Source organism: Delphinapterus leucas, chromosome 3 (assembly GCF_059928025.1).
Source record: "Delphinapterus leucas isolate spDelLeu-1000000601 "Yukka" chromosome 3, BTC_Dleu_Yukka2, whole genome shotgun sequence".
In the NCBI taxonomy this organism is placed as follows: domain Eukaryota; kingdom Metazoa; phylum Chordata; class Mammalia; order Artiodactyla; family Monodontidae; genus Delphinapterus; species Delphinapterus leucas.
Window position 1 is genome coordinate 121,840,627 of NC_143131.1, and position 18,663 is coordinate 121,859,289.

Genomic DNA, 18,663 nt, shown 5'->3' on the forward strand with positions numbered 1-18,663 from the left:
ATGGCTCTCTTAGTTTCCTAGGGCTGCCATAACAAATTACCATAATCTTGGTGGCTTAAAACAATAGAAATTTATTCTTTCCTAGTTCTGAAGCCTACGATTCTGAAATGAAATCAGATTTGGGACATGGCCATGCTCCCTCTGAAGGCTCCAGGGAAGAATCCTTCCTTGCCTCTTCCAGCATCTGGTGGATCCAGGCACTCTGTGGTTTGTAGCTGCTTCACTCCAATCTCTGCCTCCATCTTCACATGGCTGTCCTCTCCCTCCGTGTCTCTGTATCCAAATCTCCCTTTCCTTTCTCTTATAAAGACATCAGTCATGAGGTCTAGGGCCTGCCCTAATCCAGAATGACCTCATCTTAACTTGACGACCTCTGCAAAGCTCCCATCCAAGTAAGGTGACAGTTACAGGTACTGGGAGTTAGGACTCCCCAAAATGTATCTTTTGGGGAGACATAACCCAACCCACTCCAGTAGCTTTGGCCAGGGTAGCAGGAGTGGATATGGAAAGATGCATTCTGATTCTCAGTAGTTTTTGAAGGCAGAGCTAATAACGTCCTCTGAAAGGTTGAATGTGGGATATGTGAGAAAAAGAGAAGTCAAATTTGATTCCAAAGTTTTTGTTCTGGGCACCGAGAAGGATGAAGTTGCTATCAAATGGGATGGAGAGGAGTGAAAGGAGGCAGATTTGGGGTAGGGGTCAGGAGTTCAGTTTTGAATATGTTGAGAAGTCTATTAGGCATCAGAGTAGAGGATGAATAAGCAGTCAGATTCTGCCTTCTAATATTTATAGATTCCTTATAACCCCCCATTGTGAGGCATGGCAGATGTCTTAACAAATGATGTATATAAAAATGAAGGAATCGATGACTGTGAGTAGAAAAAACATAGTTAAAACAAGTATGACTTTTTTTAAACTTAGGATGAAAATGATACTTCTTAAGAATAGAAACTAACATTTGTATACCCTTTCCCATTTGCAAATTTCTTTTCACATGCCTTATTTTAACCATTCCTTAAGTAAGTGATCTATAAAAGACATAACTATATCTATAGTGAGAAAACCGAGAGCTAGAGAGGTTAGACCACCTCACCAAACTCAACACAGAGAGGAAAAGAAGAATGGGGCTTTAGTGCTAGACTCCTGACCCCAAATACCAAGCCTTTCTCACTGCACTGAGTTCTCAGGGATGTACGTTCTGATCGGGAGATCGGTAGTGCTATTCCCACTGATATTCAGAAATTTCTTATATCAGACTCAACACAAGAAAATTAGCTTAGGTTGTAGCAAGTGGTCTTCAGACCACACTTTTTAACTGCTAATCGCTTTTAATTTGAAGTAGGTGACAAAGTTTGGAAGTAACTTTCCTAAATATAGATATTCCACATATTATCTGTAAAAATGCTAGAAATAGTGTGTTTCTGCTTTGACATTCAGCAAAACAGTACTGATTGGAGCACTTATCTACAACAAAGAAACGCTCCCCTTCACTCTTAGCAAGAGGCCTTCTGGAAATCAAGAAATCTGCATTTTTATTCCACCTCTCTCACCAACCCTTTGGAAGGCTTTCAGTGAGCTGTAATTTCTCTGGGCCACAGATTTGGCAAAAGTAAAATGAACGATTGAGACTTGATGGTCTCAAGACAGCACAGCATGGCTGCACATGGGCTCTGCAGTCAGACAGAAATCTCAAGTCTACCACGTACTAGCTGTTAGCTGGGGCAATTACCATCTTTGAGCCTTCATTGTCTCACCACTGAAATGGACAGAATTCCTACTTTGCAGCACTGTTGTACAGATTAAATGAGATAATGTATAAAAAGCGCTTAGCACAGTGCCTGACATATCATAAGAGGTCAGTCTAGTTGGTTATTACTATCACCATTAGAATGTTGTGCATCCTTGCCCTTCAGAAAACGTGTGGTACCTATAACATAAAGGGAAAACCAGATAACGCAGTTGAACAAGTGTGAAATAAAAACCATGATGCTTCATTTCTCTAAGTTACTGACTCACCCGTGACCTGTACTTTTCCTGCTCTGTGCCCTGGTTTACAGATCTTTAAAATGGGCAATGTATCACTTCCTGCTTCCTTTACAAATATGCAAGGTGATTAAAAATGATTGTATTATTCATATGCCTTATTTTCCTGATACTATCAATCACTCCTTGCCTTCACATCATTAGCTAGAATTAGGCCTCTGGAAAAATCTTTCATCTTTTAATTAGGAAGAAGGAAACAGGAAAAATCAGCTAAATGCTAAATGTAGCAAACTGTGGCATCAGAAAAATAGGCAAAACTGTTTCCAGCAACAAAACTTAGTTACAACTAAGAACTGCTTAAGAAAGCACAGGCTATTTCCAGTAACACATACAGATACCCTGAGCGGCACCTTAGTTTCTCCTGTAATGAACAGCACTGCTGCTAAAAAATGAAAAGGCTTTTTCTTAACTGAGTGGGAAGCAAGAAGAGAACATCATACACAATAGACATGTTTAGGCCGACACCTGATTCCAGAGCTGTAGTTGTTTGCCTAATTATGAGTTGAGGATCCAGGGCAAAGGTTTCCCAACGACAGGTCACTACAAGGGAATATGGGTGCTATGGGTGCTCCTCTCCATCATCCAGGCAAATCAAATACAGTCTTTTGGCGCCTTCTCACAGAGTCTGCTACTCAGAATTAGGAAATTTTTCGTGCTTATTACCTTGCCTTAAGTTGTTCTTCAATAAATTTGTTGGGTGATCAAGTGGAAATAATCTAGTTCAGTGGAGTTCCATGCTTGATTTGAATCTCTAATAAAGCATGACTATGGTTTGCCCTCTATTAGAGTTACTCAGGCACGGGCTGTTTGCTATCCATGCTGGAGAAAGCAGCAGACGAGGCTTAGTCATCTTGGAATCCCAAATACCTTTCGTGTAGTAGGAGCATAGTACATATTTTTGCAATTGTGTTGGCTCAAATTACTTTTAAAACCCCTGTAGTATGGCCCTAGGGGGAGCTGATGCCCAACCTTTCCTTCTGTTGCCATAAGTGCACCCATGAAGAGTCTCCCTGTGCTCCCTTGTCATTGCTCACACAGAGATTTCCAGAGCACTGCTCTCTGCAAGGCAGGGCAACAGATATATACTGATGACCCAGGCAAGGGTGCTGCCCTCAAGAAGTTCACTGCTTGGTGGGAAGAAGATGGCACACATATAGAGATAAACAGGAGATATAGCAAAATGTGGTCATGTGGTAGCAAAGAGGTAAAACTAAGAGCTAGAGGAGACTGCTATATCAAGGTGAGTTGTCATTTAGAAAAAGTATTTACATTAAACATTTTAAAGATAAACAGGTGAAACTTTCACTTATAAAAAGGGCACAGCCAGCAGTCCCCGATGCAACTTATCCTGATCTCCCACTTTGGTACCTAAGAAGAAAAGAAAAGATGAAAACTAGCCACATTGAAGACTAATACTAAAAGGAAGCCCATGGCTGGAATCTAGGATGACTTTCCAATATACCTAAGATCAATTGAGCTGGCTTAGGAAACTCAGTCAGGAAGAACTATATCTGTATTTTACCTCTTGAAATAGCCTTTTCAAGTACAGAAAGATGGCAGAAAAAAACTATCCTTCTACCACTGCCAGTTACCTGGTTCAAAGACCTGGAATCTCTACCAAATGGAAAACTGGTCAGCTTTGAATGCATGGCTACAACTTTTGAAGGTCTTCCTTGCTGCCACTTTTCTGTATCCATTTGGAAACAACTTCTATAAAATAATGGGCTAGAAAGGAGTGGTTGGGACTTTTGTTTTACATTGCATCCTGGAATATGATTCCTATAAAGATAGGAAAACTGCATGCTAGGAATTTTGGTTTTCCAAATACCGTATTAGTTCAGAATATCAAAGAACCAGACAGTGTATGTGGGGGAAATCTTTGTCCCATACAACAGAGCCACACTATATACACAGCTATTTGACACTGGGGACTGAAACGCAAATTAGAAACAACCACCAGAAGAATTTAGAAAAGAATTTGATGCATACCCAAGGGGATGATGATAGGGTCAAGGGGGATCCAGAGAATCAGTCTATGGACAAATGCCAAGTTCCAAAAGATCTCTCTTTGTTTGAAGATGAATAAAAAGGAGCCAGGGCTTCCCTGGTGGCGCAGTGGTTGGGAGTCCACCTGCCGATGCAGGGGACGCGGGTTCGTGCCCCGGTCCGGGAATAATCCCACATGCCGCGGAGCGACTGGGCCCGTGAGCCATGGCCGCTGAGTCTGCGCGTCCGGAGCCCGTGCTCCGCAACGGGAGAGACCACAGCGGTGGGAGGCCGACGTACCACAAAAAAAAAAAAAAAAAAAAAGGACCCAAAACACACCCAAGGATCTTATGAAAACATACTGGAAAACAATGGAGAGAAAAACATCATTCTGAAGTTTTGGAAGAACAGACTTCTAAAAATGATCTGTACAGAGCTCAGAAGAACATTTTAAAATATCATGTGACGTTGTTAGTGGGCTACTACTACTATCATACTACAACGATATGATCTAAATGAAACAGGAGAAGAAAGTTATTAGGAGAATAAGCTGAGAAGAAAACAGGGTACCGTGTAAAGAGAGTGAGCCAAGATAAAAAAGAAGCTGGATAATATAATTAGGAATTGCCAGGAGACTGTTCAATTGTAATAAGATCATCAAAATCCACATTGGAGGTAGTAAAATCAGGCTTGTCAGGACAGAATACTGAATCAGTAACGTGGAGGACACACTTAGAAATGCTTTCTGAGGATACAGGAGAAAAATATAAAAAGATCAAGAGATGAAAAGAAGGGGGTAAGTAGGCAGAAGGAAGAAAGAATAGAGAGATACACCTGAGAATTAGAGGAATTCTAGAGGAGCAAGCTAGGGCAATTGCAGCATACATGTTACAGTAAGAAATGATTAGGGGTAGAGGAAAAAATTTCAGAGATGAGAGAAGAATGGATTAGCATAATAGAAAATAATGGATAATTTGGTAATAATAAAGATTTCTTGACCATTTGTCTAAAGACTTTATTCATATTAATTAACTCACAACTATAAAAAATTATGATCTCTACTTTATAGATAAGGCAGCTGACTCACAGAGAGGTTGCTATCCTGCCTAAGGTCACATAAGCATATTGCAAATCAGGGAACTCAGTGCCACTTGGTCTGGTTCTAGAGCCAAGGCTTCTAACCACTGCCCTGTAATAATGAAGAGAAGTCCATGTCTAGATAAATCTTGGCAAACATTGGTAGTTACCCAGGTACAGAAAAAAAAATCTGACAAAAATACTCAAGCAAAAGTAAACAAAAACAAACAAAAGCAAGTCATCTACCAAGAACAAAAATCCATCTGACCCAGTATTGCTGAAGTTCCATATATTTAGATATTACAAATATCTATAACCTATAATAATCTATCTATAAATCTATTTTTATATATTTATATTTACATATAAGATTTATGTAAAAATGACATTTATCAGTGTTATTTGTAACAGCAAAACTGCAGTGATGTGTCTGACAACTAAGATATAGTTAAGTAAATTATGTTTGGTATGTACAATGAAATTATATGGTCATTTAAATTATGTTTTGGAAGACTTTTAATGATGTGGAGAAAGGTCCCTGATATAATGTTAAGAGGAAGAGTAAGAAACGGAACCCTACATAACATTTGATCCCCATTTTTATGATAAAAATATGTGTTATCTCTGGGTGGTGAGATTTCAGGTGAATTTTTGTTTTACTTCTAAATTCTTCTGCTTTTTGTAAATGATCAATAGCAAATACCATCCTAAGTAAGTAGAAGACCAATGACAATAAATAAAGGACCATTGACCCAGAGGGCTTAGTTTACGCACTGGCTCTGCCCTCATTAACTAGAGGAATTTATGTCTAGTCCTTAACCTTTGTAGACTTTCCACACCCCAAAAATGGTTTCTCCTTTTAGGAAAATGGGGACTACTGTCTTTCTTTCTCAGTATTACTCCTTTCCAAAGGATTAAATGAAAGTAACATGAAAGTATTTGTAATTTGTCAGCTTCACAAAAGTGAAGCACTATATTTGGGAGCCATCTGTTATTATTTTGGGGACTCCAGCACACTTTGAAGTTCCTCTCTCTGTTTAAAGAACTTCCCGCCTTTTGAGTCAGCACCTCTCCACTGGAAGGTAGACACTGGAAATTCACTTTCTCAGTCTGTTCTCTTGCCGTTAGGCTTTGCCAATCAGATGCATTCACACAACACTTGAATTGGAAGCTAGGGGTACAAAGAACCAGCACTGAGAGGAATTCCTTCTGGTATAATAAAGGAGAACAGCTTCCAGGGACATCAGAGGACGAGGGTCAAGGAGGGGTCCATGGGCAAAACTGGTTGCTAGGAATGTGCCTGGCAGCTACAGCAGTGGGGAGTCCACTGGGGCAGTCAGGGGTTTAACTGAGACTTTTTTCCCCTTCTGTGTAGTCTCCATGCCTGTGAGTTACCCAACAGTCAACTAAGTAAATTGCTTTTCTATTTAAACTAGCTAGGATGGATTCTGCGTTGGCTCCAGCAAGCCGCTTGGATTTGAGTTCTGCTAGTTATCAAAAGAAGTCCTATCCTCTCTCTCAGCCTCAGTTTCTGCATATCATATCTTATTTGATGACCACAATAACCTTATGAGATTGAGTCTGCCTACTTCAAAGACCCCATTCATATTCCACTAAGGCAATACAAATGCTTTCCTCATTCTCAGTTGAAAGTCACACTCACTAGACTATGTCTGCCCCCAACCCTTCTATTTGCAAAGATGTGCTAATTTGGGTGAAGAGGATGCAGTGGATCAGAATCCTAGAATCTGGGGGCAGTGTAGGGTTTTAAAGAATTTCTAGCTCAGCCACTCATCTGATATATGGGAAGTCAACACTGGGAACTTGTATGTTGATGTTATATTTCCAATCCATCCAAAGCTGAACTTATCCTGAGCCTGCTTTCTGCCGCAAATGTGCAGCAAAACCTGAAATTATTTGTATTTGTCTACATGTCACCTAGTTTGAGTACCCTTGATAAACTGACTGCAGTCATTAGTAGTAGTTCATGTACTGGAAGGGCTCATCCCAAACGCCCATTCCAGAATATGGTAGACATAACAATCTCATGGGGCATTTCCCTGAGAAAAGCTTGCCTGGTGCTTCACTTTTGCCAATCACTGTCACCTTCACTGACAAGGGGTTATCTAACAGCTCAAATAGAACTGGTAAAAGATCCAAGCTTGGTAATAATACAAACTGTATAGCCCAAATTGTTCCAAATGGAACCTTAGGCAATTTCTCCAAAATGAATTATTGACTAACTTGCCTGGAGAAAGCTTCTACGTAAAATTTCCTTTGTATATTTATAATTACACACTTCTCTCTGAATTGTTGTCCTTTGCCCTGGGTAGCATTTCCCACTAAATGTAACACAGAGGCCATGTCCCTTTTCTTACCTAAGATTTTTTTACTGTGGGCTCTAATTTCCTGGTTGAAGGCTCCCAGTCAGCGACCACATTTGCTTTCCCAGCACCAAGTTATCTTATTTTATGAATGTGGGCTGACACAGATGCCACTTGGCACCATGAGAAGATGCTGAGGGCAAAGAAGGGCTTTGCAGATGAAGACCACAAGCTGAGCTCAGACTCAGAAACCCTCCGGTACCCAGCTTTCAGTAGCTAGGGATGGCCATCCCATCTATTCTTAGAATCAACATCTCAGAGGATGTCTACACCATTGTTTTGAGGCAGACGTTCTGGGGATGACATTTAAGAGTGGACTCTCACTACCCAGTGAACTATTTGGTTCCATCACAGGTGCTCTGCCATCCCCAGAGAGTGCCTTTTTGTACATACATACACACACACACACACACACACACACACACACACAAGATTAAACTGTGCCAGTCTGCTGGTCCACATGTAGACAAATTCGTCCTCGGTGACTCCTCCCCCTGCCTCCTGCATTCTGGCTTGGCCCTCAATTTTAAGTAACACTCTTTAAGTAACTTCTCAAGCTCCCCTTTCACTGACCAAACTGAAACTTCCTCTCAGTATTGAAAAATTATCCACACTAAAACTTTGAGACTTGATGCCCCCTACCCCTTCTGTTATCTTCTGAACTTCTTGTAACTCTTTCCCATTCATCAGTGATGGGCACCTAACTCACTTCTCCTTCAGGATTACTTCCGTCATCATGACTGGTGACCTCAGCATACACACAATGGCCCATCCACCATTTTGGCTTCTCAGTTCCTTACCTCAAGTGATTGTTTCTCCACCTCACCTCAGCCGCCCATTCATGTGGTCACTTCTTAGATTTTTTTTTAATCATCAGAAATTGTGCCACTTGTAGAATCTCTACTTCAAACTTTGAACTTGCTGCTCATCCTTCCAGTAATTTCATGCTAATATTCCGTCTCCAACAGTTCTTTAACCCCACTGAGTCCTCTATCACATTACTATCATTTTTATGAACTGCCACTGCTTTATGTCCTAACTTTCCTCTTTATCCAGCCCAAATCCCATGGTGCACCACTCAAATAATTGCCTTTATTATTTTCTATTTTACTTTTTATAATTTCTTCACGCTTGTATGCCCACCCAAATCCATTGCAACATGTCAGAATTCGTTGTGAATGCTGTGTTATGGATCACTCCATGTTTAAGAATGTGAGGACTTCAGAGCTGAATGAGTGATAAATTCTTTTTTTTTTACACATCTTTACTGGACCGTAATTGCTTTACAAAAATAACTGCCTTTAAAACACCTTAACTTCTTTGCCCCACTCTTCCTGTTACACTAGCCTGGCAAACACCAACACTAATTACACTCGAATATACTTTAAATGTAAATGGTCTCCTATGCAGATAAATTTTACTGGAGGAAATTAGGCAACTGGGCTAACTGGGCTCACTTAAAATTTATGACCACAAAACTTAGACGGGCACTCAATACTACAAGACGATCCTAAACACTTCTTCAGTAGATTAACTTTCCCACTCCTCAAAACAGCTATTTCATACTTTCTCTTTTCCTCAAATCTCCACCACACCCTTCTCTCTACTCTCTGTTGATAACTTTGCCTTAGACTTAAAGAGGAAGAAGACGCATTAAGATCAGAGCAGTCTCATCTTCCCACTATCAATTCTACCAGTGTACCCACATCATATGTTCTAAATCTCTGCCTGTGAAAATGAAAGCAGTATCCCTTCTCCCATCAAAGAAAACACTTCTCCTTGTGCATTGGATCCCATCCCATCTCACCTCCTCAAGTACTTTGAGGCAAATGTCCTCTAATTTGATACAGCTGGGAACCACACTTGATCCATAAATCAAAAATGCTAACTAAAACTGGGTGTCATTAAAATAATTATAACTAACGTATCCCTATTCGTTTATTTGCCAGTCTTTTGCAGGACAGGAATCGCAGTTTTGGTTCAGCTTTTGCATACACTGTGTCATCTATGAATATTACTTTTGTTTCTTTACAATACAGTGAGAACAGAAAGACACTTAAAGATGATCTAAGGTCGATATCCTTGATTGTTATGATTTCCTGCAATCTTTTATAGCTGTGCTGCTCATAACAATAGAGCAACGTTTTTAGTAACTTACTAAAAAGTCTTTCCAAAGCATTCAGCTAATTTTTCATACAACTTTTTTTGCATTATTTCTTCATTTTATATAGTATTTCATTAAATTACATAATTACAGTAACGAGTACAATAGGCTGTACTGGTTGACTAGGGCTGCCATACCAAAATACCACAGACTGGGTGGCTTAAAAAACATAAATTTATTTCTCACACTTCTGGAGGCTAGAAGTCCATGATTAAGATATTGGCAGATATGGCTTCCCCTGAGGCCATATGATAGGATGGGATGATGTCCTCTGGCTTGCAGATGGCCATCTTCTGGCTGTTTTCACACAAGGTCTTTTCCCTCAGTGTGCATGCTCCTGGCATCTCTTCCTCTTCTTATAAGAACACCAGTCCTACTGGATTAGGGCCCCACCCTTAGGACCTCATTTAACATTTTAGAACATCCTTAAAGGCCCTATCTCCAAATATAATCACATGAGAGGGGACAGACTCTGGGAGGGCTCACGCCAAGGAGTACTTCCCAGACTTCTGCTGCCAATGTCCTTGTCCCTATGGTGAGCCACAGCCATCCCCCACCTCCGCAGGAGACCCTCTAACACTAGCAGTTTAATATCATTCTGTGTAAAGAGTTAAAATCTTGGGGGCGGGGGAAGATGGCGGAAGAGTAAGACGCGGAGATCACCTTCCTCCACACAGATACACCAGAAATACATCTACACGTGGAATAACTCCTACAGAACACCTACTGAACGCTGGCAGAAGACCTCAGACCTCCCAAAAGGCAAGAAACCCCCCACGTACCTGAAGAGGGGATTAAGAGTGCTGCTTAAAGGAGCTCCAGACACGGGCGCAAGCCGCGGCTAACAGCGCGGACCCCAGAGAGGGGCATGAGACGCTAAGGCTGCTGCTGCCGCCACCAAGAAGCCAGTGTGCGAGCACAGGTCACTCTCCACACTTCCCTTCCAGGGAGCCTCTGCAGCCCGCCACTGCCAGGGTCCCCTGATCCAGGGACAACTTCCCCGGGAGAACACACGGCGCGCCTCAGGCTGGTACAACATCACGCCGGCCTCTGCCGCCGCAGGCCCACCCCACACTCCGTACCCCTCCCTCCCCGTGGCCTGAGTGAGCCAGAGCCCCTGAACCAGCTGCTCCTTTAACCCCGTCCTGTCTGAGCGAAGAACAGACGCCCTCCGGCGACTACACCCAGAGGCGGGGCCAAATCCAAAGCTGAACCCCGGGAACTGTGCAAACAAAGAAGAGAAAGGGAAATCTCTCCCAGCAGCCTCAGAAGCAGCGGATTAAAGCTCCACGATCAACTTGATGTACCCTGCATCTGTGTAATACATGAATAGACAACGAATCATCCCACATTGAGGAGGTGGACTTTGAGAGCAAGATTTATGATTTTTTCCCCTTTTCCTCTTTTTGTGAGTGTGTATGTGTATGCTTCTGTGTGAGATTTTGTCTGTATAGCTTGGCTTTCACCATTTGTCCTAGGGCTCTATCTGTCCGTTTTTTTGTTTTTTGTTTTTACTTTTTAAAAAATTTTTTTCTTAATAATTATTTTTTATTTTAATAACTTTATCTTATTTTATCTTTATTTATTTTCTTCTAACCTCTTCCTTCCTTCCTCCCTTCCTCCCTTCCTTCTACTTTTTCTCCCTTTTATTCTGAGCCATGTGGATGAAAGGCTCTTGGTGCTGCAGCCAGGAGTCAGTGCTGTGCCTCTGAGGTGGGAGAGCCAACTTCAGGACACTGCTCCACAAGAGACCTCCCAGCTCCACGTAATATCAAAGGGCGAAAATCTCCCAAGGATCTCATCTCAACACCAACACCCAGCTTCACTCAACGACCAGCAAGCTACAGTGCTGGACACCCTATGCCAAACAACTAGCAAGACAGGAACGCAACCCCACCCATTAGCAGAGAGGCTGCCTAAAATCATAAGTCCACAGACACCCCAGAACACACCACCAGACGTGGACCTGCCCACCAGAAAAACAAGATCCAGCCTCAACCACCAAGAACACAGGCACTAGTCCCCTCCACCAGGAAGGCTACACAACCCACTGAACCAACTTTAGCCACTGGGGACAGACACTAAAAACAACGGGAACTACGAACCTGCAGCCTGCAAAAAGGAGACCCCAAACACAGTAAAATAAGCAAAATGAGAAGACAGAAAAACACACAGCAGATGAAGGAGCAAGGTAAAAACCCACCAGACCTAACAAATTTAGAGGAAATAGGCAGTCTACCTGAAAAAGAATTCAGAATAATGATAGTAAAGATGATCCAAAATCTTGGAAATAGAATAGAGAAAATGCAAGAAACATTTAACAAGGACCAAGAAGAACTAAAGATGAAACAAGCAACGATGGACAACACAATAAATGAAATTAAAAATACTCTAGAAGGGATCAATAGCAGAATAACTGAGGCAGAAGAATGGATAAGTGACCTGGAAGATAAAATAGTGGAAATAACTACTGCAGAGCAGAATAAAGAAACAAGAATGAAAAGAAATGAGGACACTCTCAGAGACCTCTGGGACAACATTAAACGCACCAACATTCGAATTATAGGGGTTCCAGAAGAAGAAGAGAAAAAGAAAGGGACTGAGAAAATATTTGAAGAGATTATAGTCGAAAACTTCCCTAATATGGGAAAGGAAATAGTTAATCAAGTCCAGGAAGCACAGAGAGTCCCATACAGGATAAATCCAAGGAGAAACATGCCAAGACACATATTAATCAAACAGTCAAAAAGTAAATACAAAGAAAACATATTAAAAGCAGCAAGGGAAAAACAATGAATAACACACAATGGGGCTTCCTTGGTGGCACAGTGGTTGAGAGTCCGCCTGCTGATGCAGGGGACACGGGTTTGTGCCCCAGTCCAGGAGGATCCCACATGCCGCGGAGCAGCTGGGCCGTGAGCCATCGCCGCTGAGCCTGTGCGTCCAGAGCCTGTGCTCCGCAACGGGAGAGGCCACAACAGTGAGAGGCCCACGTACCGCAAAAACACACACACATGCACACACACACACACAAGGGAATCCCCATAAGGTTAACAGCTGATCTTTCAGCAGAAACTCTTCAAGCCAGAAGGGACTGACAAGATATATTTAAAGTGATGAAGGAGAAAAACCTGCAACCAAGATTACTCTACCCAGCAAGGATCTCATTCAGATTTGATGGAGAAATTAAAACCTTTACAGACAAGCAAAAGCTGAGAGAGTTCAGCACCACCAAACCAGCTTTACAACAAATGCTAAATGATCTTCTCTAGGCAAGAAACACAAGAGAAGGAAAAGACCTACAATAACAAACCCAAAACAATTAAGAAAATGGGAATAGGAACATACATATCGATAATTACCTTAAATGTAAATGCATTAAATGCACCTACCAAAAGACACAGACTGGTGAATGGATACAAAAACAAGAACCATATATATGCTGTCTACAGGAGACCCACTTCAGACCTAGAGACACATACAGACTGAAAGTGAGGGGATGGAAAAAGATATCCCATAAAATGGAAACCAAAAGAAAGCTGAAGTAGCAATTCTCATATCAGGAAAAATAGTCTTTAAAATAAAGACCATTAGAAGAGCCAAAGAAGGACACTACATAATGATCAAGGGATTGATCCAAGAAGAAGATATAGCAATCGTAAATATTTATGCACCCAACATAGGAGCACCTCAATACATAAGGCAAATACTAACAGCCATAAAAGGGGAAATTGACAGTAACACATTCATAGTAGGGGACTTTAACACCCCACTTTCACCAATGGACAGATCATCCAAAATGAAAATAAATAAGGAAACACAAGCTTTAAATGATACATTAAACAAGATGGACTTAATTGATATTTATAGGACATTCCATCCAAAAACAACAGAATACACATTTTTCTCAAGTGCTCATGGAACATTCTCCAAGATAGATCATATCTTGGGTCATAAATCAAGCCTTGGTAAATTTAAGAAAATTTTAATTGTATCAAGTATCATTTCTGACCACAATGCTATGAGACTAGATATCAATTACAGGAAAAAAAACTGTAAAATATACAAACACATGGAGGCTAAACAATACACTACTTAATAACGAAGTGATCACTGAAGATATCACAGAGGAAATCAAAAAATACCTAGAAACAAATGACAATGGAGACACGATGACCCAAAACCTATGGGATACAGCAAAAGCAGTTCTAAGAGGGAAGTTTATAGCAATACAATCATACCTTAAGAAACAGGAAACATCTCGAATAAACAACCTAACCTTGCACCTAAAGCAATTAGAGAAAGAAGAACAAAAAAAAACCAAATTTAGCAGAAGGAAAGAAATCATAAAGATCAAATCAGAAATAAATGAAAAAGAAATGAAGGAAACGATAGCAAAGATCAATAAAACGAAAAGCTGGTTCTCTGAGAAGATAAACAAAATTGATAAACCATTAGCCAGACACATCAAGAAAAAATGGGAGAAGAATCAAATCAATAGAATTAGAAATGAAAAAGGGGAAGTAACAACTGACACTGCAGAAATACAAAAGATCGTGAGAGATTACTACAAGCAACTCTATGCCAATAAAATGGGCAACCTGGAAGAAATGGACAAATTCTTAGAAATGCACAACCTGCCAAGACTGAATCAGGAAGAAACAGAAAATATGAACATACCAATCACAAGCACTGAAATTGAAACTGTGATTTAAAATCTTCCAACAAACAAAAGCCCAGGACCAGATGGTTTCACAGGCAAATTCTACCAAACATTTAGAGAAGAGCTAACACCCATCCTTCTCAAACTCTTCCAAAATATAGCAGAGGGAGGAACACTCCCAAACTCATTCTACGAGGCCACCATCACCCTGATACCAAAACCAGACAAGGATGTCACAAAGAAAGAAAACTACAGGCCAATATCACTGATGAACATAGATGCAAAAATCCTCAACAAAATACTAGCAAACACAATCCAACAGCACATTAAAAGGATCATACACCATGATCAAGTGAGGTTTATTCCAGGAATGCAAGGATTCTTCAATATACGCAAATCAATCAATGTGATACACCATATTAACAAACTGAAAGAGAAAAACCATATGGTCATCTCAATAGATGCAGAGAAAGCTTTCGACAAAATTCAACACCATTTATGATAAAAAACCCTCCAGAAAGTAGGTATAGAGGGAACTTTCCTCAACATAATAAAAGCCATATATGACAAACTCACAGCCAACATCGTCCTCAATGGTGAAAAACTGAAAGCATTTCCACTAAGATCAGGAACAAGACAAGGTTGCCCACTCTCACCACTCTTATTCAACATAGTTTTGGAAGTTTTAGCCACAGCAATCAGAGAGGAAAAGGAAATAAAAGGAATCCAAATCAGAAAAGAAGAAGTAAAGCTGTCACTGTTTGCAGATGACATGATATTATACATAGAGAATCCTAAAGATGCTATCAGAAAAATACTAGAGCTAATCAATGAATTTGGTAAAGTAGAAGGATACAAAATTTATGCACAGAAATCTCTGGCATTCCTATACACTAATGATGAAAAATCTGAAAGTGAAATAAGAAAACACTCCCATTTATCATTGCAATAAAAAGAATAAAATATTTAGGAATAAACCTACCTAAGGAGACAAAAGACTTGTATGCAGAAAATTATAAGACACTGATGAAAGAAATTAAAGATGATACAAATAGATGGAGAGATATACCATGTTCTTGGATTGGAAGAATCAACATTGTGAAATGACTCTACTACCCAAAGCAATCTACAGGTTCAATGCAATCCCTATCAAACTACCACTGGCATTTTTCACAGAACTAGAACAAAAAATTTCACAATTTGTATGGAAACACAAAAGTCCCCGAATAGCCAAAGCAATCTTGAGAACGAAAAATGCAGCTGGAGGAACCAGGCTCCCTGACTTCAGACTATACTACAAAGCTACAGTAATCAAGACAGTATGGTACTGGCACAATAACAGAAATATAGATCAATGGAACAGGATAGAAAGCCCAGAGTTAAACCCACGCACATATGGTCACCTTATCTTTGATACAGGAGGCAGGAATGTACAGTGGAGAAAGGACAGCCTCTTCAGTAAGTGGTGCTGGGAAAACTGGACAGGTACATGTAAAAGTGTGAGATTAGATCACTCCCTAACACCATACACAAAAATAAGCTCAAAATGGATTAAAGACCTAAATGTAAGGCCAGAAACTATCAAACTCTTAGAAGAAAACATAGGCAGAACACTCTATGACATAAATCACAGCAAGATCCTTTTTGACTCACCTCCTAGAGAAATGGAAATAAAAACAAAAATAAACAAATGGGACCTAATGAAACTTCAAAGCTTTTGCACAGCAAAGGAAACCATAAACAAGACCAAAAGACAACCCTTAGAATGGGAGAAAATATTTGCAAATGAAGCAACTGACAAAGGATTAATCTCCAAAATTTACAAGCAGCTCATGCAGCTCAATAACAAAAAAACAAACAACCCAATCCAAAAATGGGCAGAAGACCTAAACAGACATTTCTCCAAAGAAGATATACAGACTGCCAACAAACACATGAAAGAATGCTCAACATCATTAATCATTAGAGAAATGCAAATCAAAACTACAATGAGATATCATCTCACACCGGTCAGAATGGCCATCATCAAAAACTCTAGAAACAATAAATGCTGGAGAGGGTGTGGAGAAAAGGGAACCCTCTTGCACTGTTGGTGGGAATGTAAATTGATACAACCACTATGGAGAACAGTATGGAGGTTCCTTAAAAAACTACAAATAGAACTACCATATGACCCAGCAATCCCACTACTGGGCGTATACCCTGAGAAAACCATAATTCAAAAAGAGTCATGTACCAAAATATTCATTGCAGCTCTATTTACAATAGCCAGGAGATGGAAACAACCTAAGTGTCCATCATCGGATGAATGGATAAAGATGTGGCACATATATGCAATGGAATATTACTCAGCCATAAAAAGAAATGAAATTGAGCTATTTGAAGTGAGGTGGATGGACCTAGAGTCTGTCATACAGAGTGAAGTAAGTCAGAAAGAGAAAGACAAATACCGTATGCTAACACATATATATGGAATCTAAGAAAAAAAAATGTCATGAAGAACCTAGGGGTAAGACAGAAATAAAGACACAGACCTACTAGAGAATGGATTTGAGGATATGGGGAGGGGGAAGGATAAGCTGTGACAAAGTGAGAGAGTGGCATGGACATATATACACTACCAATCGTAAAACAGATAGCTAGTGGGAAGCAGCCGCATAGCACAGGGAGATCAGCTCGGTGCTTTATGACCACCTAGAGGGGTGGGATAAGGAGGGTGGGAGGGAGGGAGATGCAAGAGGGAAGAGATATGGGAGCATATGTATATGTATAACTGATTCACTTTGTTATAAAGCAGAAACTAACACACCATTGTAAAGCAATTATACTCCAATAAAGATGTAAAAAAAAAAAGAGTTAAAATCTTAAGCTACTAATATAAATTTTACTGTTCATTGTTGTATTGTGCAATGCCAGGTTTAAATGGAAGTATAAGAGCATTTAAATCATATATGAAATCACAGAAATTATACAATTTGCTTTAGTTCATGCATACATATGATTTTCATTACCACAATTGTGAAAATGCTGCACAAAAGTAACTAAACTGTTTTTTGTTTTACTTATTGATATGTGCACATTCTATAGATACTCTGGCTTACTGTTGAGTGAGAAGGACTGAACAGAAAAGAAATTTTAGTTTCCTTTACTTTTTTGAAAAAAATTATTTTCAACGTAAGTAGTTGGCTAATTAGGGATATAACATAAGTACGACAGGACATGGTAGGATTCCTTGATTGTTCCAGTTTTTTTAAATGTCATTGTCTTTCTTCTGCATTTGGAGTTAAGTTTTGGTCTTTGGGAGCTGTCAGCTTCCTTGTTTGCTTACTTAACAGATAAAACACACCTACCTTGTACTCAGTGTCTTGCTGAACTGCCACATATCATGAGTCTGCTGAAATTCTATACTCATGGATCACCCACAAATGCTATATGCACGCGATGTGGTAAGGAACAGCAGGGAGCATGCATACTGCACCAGTCTCCTTTGCTCATGTATGTGCTCCATTGTCTCATGGTGTTTTATTCATAATACCCAAATTGAAAGGTATAATTATTAAGAACTTCAAGACAGCAACAGCAGAGCTTTAAACCAAGGCGGAGCAATTTTGAGCACAAGGCCATACATATACATGAAACCCGTTTGCATTGGTCTTTTCAAGTAAGTAATTCAGAAAATTATTTTTGTTTTCTAATTCATTAATTTCTGCTTTTCTTCTGTCATTTCCTTCCTCTTGTTTTCCTTACATTTTTTTTTGTTTTCTTTCTAACTTTTCCATTTGAATGTCCAGTTTAATTATTTTCATTCTTGCTTATTTAATAAAAATATATTTGAGGTTATGAATTTCATTTGAGTATAACTGTAACCAAACTCTATAAATTTTGATATTTAGTGATATACTTGTTCATTTTTTGTAAATACTCTATAATTTTGACTTACTATTTCATATGAAAGTCACTTAGCAGCATAACTTTTAGTTCCTATGTCTTATTCTACAAACACAGGTGTTTTTGAAAATGTCACATAATTTCCATTAAATAAAATTTGAATCAAAATAAAAAATCACATCAGAGGTTAGGACTCCAACATAATGGATTGGGGTGGAGGGCAACATTCAGTCTATAAATTAGGTTTAGCAGGTTTGAAGGTGAACACAATTGCTTCTTTATAAACAATAGATCAAACTGGAAAACACAGTTATTCATGGGTTTCAGAGTGTAAAATACCGGCCATTGGGGTCACTGCTTTACAAAAAAAAAAATGGAGAAAGACAGCTAATCCAGTCGGAAGTAGAGTCTAATTAAGAGAATTTCAATTGTACCTAGTTTATCTGCATTATCAGTTT